Consider the following 4,283-nt stretch of genomic DNA (forward strand, 5'->3'; position numbering starts at 1 on the left):
CCATATATTTTATCACAAATTAATATTTTAAATATTTTTTCAAGTTAAGGAACTATCACGATTTTTCCTACTTGCTTTGCTATCTTTAAACTGCACCACTTCAAAACTGCGAATTTTTTTTTTAAACCGCGCAAATTTTCATCATTACAGAACACCGAGCTCCATTCAAAATTTAATTATACCGCACTTGAACATTGAACAAGGAAATGCATCCCGTACAGCCTTAGATTAAAACTACAAACTCAAAGCGAAAACGAAATAAACAGTTTATGAATATAATTTTAAGGGAACCGCCGTGAATTCTAATTAAGTAGCAATGTTTTCAAAGGAAGCACTTACTTTGAGCCGCGGTCGTCTCGTAGGACCTTAATTAGTGTTAATCTTATGATAATAAGCCACGTGGTTTCACTAATTGGTGCGAATTGAAAAGGCGGTAATCTCCAAGGTATTTTTCGTATAAGCAAGGGAAAAGAACGCGACAGCTTTTAAAAGTGAGGCTACAAACTATGAGGTAATCTGTGGTTTAACGATGTGACAGCTGGCAACTAAGAAAGGGCAATTAAAAAGAAAACTATCCGCGGGATTGTCCAAAAAAAAGAAGACTAATACCTTCCAATAGTTTCATTTCGTTAGAAACTGTGAAATCTTCTAATACTTACTTTGAATTTTTTATTACATACATAATTTTTTTAAATCTAAAAAAAAAATAAAAAATCAAAGACAAATCAGCCTAGGTTTTGAAGACATTCTAAGGTTTCAAGATTTCCTCAATGAAAATAATTCCCAATGATGATTGAAAACTAATTAATTTCAAAAATAGTTCACAAAAAATGAATTGAATCCACTGTCTATTTAAAAATAACTCTGATATTTTTTTCGGTACTCATAAATTAATAGTATTTTGTCCCGTCATCAGCTTTGATTGTCCAAAGCTGATTGTTTGGAAATAACACAATTTTTTATTCAATAGGTACACGTGTAACTCCGTGTAAGTATTTATTAATTATTTTTTTTTAATAAAAACGGGTATTTTAAATTCAAAGGAATTCTGTTGGCTTTATAATCGTAAACTCGTGCAAACGCACACAGATATTCCCATAATCGGATTAACCCGTACCTGTCAGTCGGATTATAGAATTTTCAAGACATAAAATACGATTTTTCTAGTGAAAACTCAACATGGCGGAGGCAAAATCTTGTATCTCTGTAAAAGCTTCGTGATTGATCGAAAACGGTATTATTGAAAATAATGAGGTAGTATGTAAGTAGGTACCTTGGTTCACCATATTTTCACCCTATTGTCACGGTAATACTATCTATACAGTATTCCAACTCGACCATATTTTTTAAATAAATGTCAACAGCCGCGCGGAACGTCACAGTATGACAACATGCGATAGGGCTGCCCACCTGCAGACCCTATTTTCATTACAACTGCCTACTTAGAATTTCTATCTAGTTTTGTAAATGTTTTTTGTGTTTGTAAATTTTTATTTTATGTTGACAAACAAAATACTTTGTGAATGAAATAGGATAAAAATGCATGTTGTTTTGTGATTAGTAGATTTAATTAAAAAAATATAAAATGTAAATTATAAATAACTTGAAAAAATCGAACTGCCTATTTATAATTTTCAAATTAGTTTGAGATGCGACTCTTAACGCTAAAAATTAAATAACTAATATAAAATGTGTTAAGATTTAGGAACAAATCTTATTGTGCGACTGTAAAATGTATGCGCCTCGACTGAGGCGTACAAAATGCTTGATTATTATACAGGGTGTTAGGTAAATAGGTTTATAAGTCGACACTAGCCCATGTTAACACGTGCATATAAATGGTATGGTGAAGTCAGAAAATTGCTATCATAATTTTAATAATTTTAATTTTCGTACAAATCTGATTTTATAAATTTTATTTTGTATGAAAATTAAAAAAAATAAAATGATGATATCACTGACTTCACCATACCATTTAATATTTATGTTAACATGGGCTAGTGTCGGCTTATATATAAACTCATTTACCTAACACCCTGTATAAATAGGTACTTGTAATTATATTTATAAAAAAAAGAGCGCTTACTGTTTAAAAACACATCGTCCGTTTATTACTGTGGCATACTCGCGACACCCCCGACTTTTGCATGTCGAGCGCATACCGAGATTTAAATTTCGAAGGAAAGCTCGCGTTTCTTCCGTTTATATGAAGTTACAATACTGTATGATAATATTACCGTGCTATTGTATTGTATTGAAGTTCGAAAACAATTGAAAAAACTTGTTTTTTTCGTAAAAGTGTTAAACGTAAAATTTCAACTACATATAAAGAATCAATGTTAAGTATATCAAAAGCATCGTAGAAATTATGAGTTTGCCCGCGACTTCACCCGCCTGAAATTTTGTTTGTCACAGATCGTCATAAATTATAGCCAATATGTTAGCCTGGGTTATAAACAATAATACTTTAAAGTTTCATCAAAATTCGTTCAGTAGTTTTTGCGTGAAAGGGTAACAAACATCCAGACATACAGACATCCAAACTTTCGCATTTATAATTTGAATATTAGTAGGATCTTAGGAATTTTATGATGTCATAAAGAAATCTAGTACTCTCTTTCATTATAATTTTCATATTGATAAAAAATCTTTTTGTTACCTCTAATGCAATGCTCAGCAAATTCCAAATAATCGATACTCTATAGAACTCTGATGAGCACAAACTTATTTGCATTATCGAAAGAAACAGAGTTTCGTAAAATTTTACTTGCTAATTATATTCAAAGGAATCATTGCATGTTACCCTACGGGGCTATTGCAAAGATCAACAAAGAAACCATGTTGTCTGAAAGGACAATGGGCAAAATGGTACCCGGCTCCAATAGATATGCTTCTAGTGTCGTTTGAAAGGTCTTACCAAGACGAACAACTTTTACTATGGCCACCAGCCTCAGATCTGGTTGTGTTCGAAGATAAACATACTTTTTAGCAAAATAGTACCCGGCTCCAATAGTTATGTTTGTAGTGTCATTTGAAAGGTCTTACCAAGACGAACAACATTTACTATGGCCACCAGCCTCAGATCTGGTTGCGTTCGAAGATAAACATACTTTTTATGTAACCTAAGTATCATGTGTCCAATGTCCATAGTATGGTACTTAGGTTGTGCGAGGCATGAAGTGTTTACTGCTCCAGCATCCTTCCTTAACTCTATAATTATTGATAGGGATAGTTGTGAAATAAATATTTTGGCCGCTACCAACCGGCCATTGTGGAAATCATTGGGGGAGGAGGCCTATGTTCAACTAGACGTTCTATGGCTAAAATGATCATGATGATGATGATGAAAGCGGATAAAGGGCTAATAGCTTGGGTAGTTCATCGTAGGTACAATCCTTTCCTTTTGAATGTTTATTTTAGTTATATTAATAGATTGTAGTTATAGTACATACTCGTATACATGGATGATTGTGTTATACTTTCATATAATACTTAGTGGAATTACTGCTTTCAAAACGTGAATTAGAACTGGCCCCATAGCAGACATTTTCCTACATCTAAAGGCCTTTTGAAATATATATTGGTTATGGCTATTGGAGCGGGTACCACTTTCCATACATTTGTGCCCATCATCCTTTATTTACAAACCACATTCAAAATAATACAATTTATTCTACACAGAAAACACCGCACCGTAAAAAATTCTTCTAAATATAATTTTACAAATTTTCACGCTACGGTGGCCTAAGTTTCTTTGTGAAATTAAGGTAACAAGGAATTCTATCCAAAAGGTTTTGTAGACTTATCAATAAGTTTGCAAACTTTACCCGGCCTACTTTTAAGTTAATGTTTATCAAAGATTCTGTTGAGTTTTCATCGGAACATAGAAGTTTTTCTTTGAAGTTATTTGACTATACCTTAGTACCTTAGTTGCTTCTGTATCGAATGTTCAGGGAATTAGGTTGTCTAGTCTAGTTCTGGATTCGATGCTCAGGTGGAACTGACAACACTATCAATAAATGTGACAAGTGATTTCCAATTAGCTGCTTTGGTAGGAACTGACATTTGTTACAATACTGATAGATAATTTGATGTGTCTTTAACAGAGTGTTGAGAGTTGTTCGAAGATTATTAAACTCCCAGGTGTGAAAACTTCAGAGTATGAAATAAAAATTCGTGGTTTAAAATGTATGACGCCGTTGGATCTATAGAACCATGTCAAACGCCTATAGCTTTAAGTTTTCTTTCTTTCTTTATTTGAGACAACAATCAATAAAATTTTG

The sequence above is a fragment of the Ostrinia furnacalis genome, unplaced genomic scaffold (assembly GCF_004193835.3).
Source record: "Ostrinia furnacalis isolate ACB-3 unplaced genomic scaffold, ASM419383v2 OfSCF0932, whole genome shotgun sequence".
Lineage (NCBI taxonomy): Eukaryota > Metazoa > Arthropoda > Insecta > Lepidoptera > Crambidae > Ostrinia > Ostrinia furnacalis.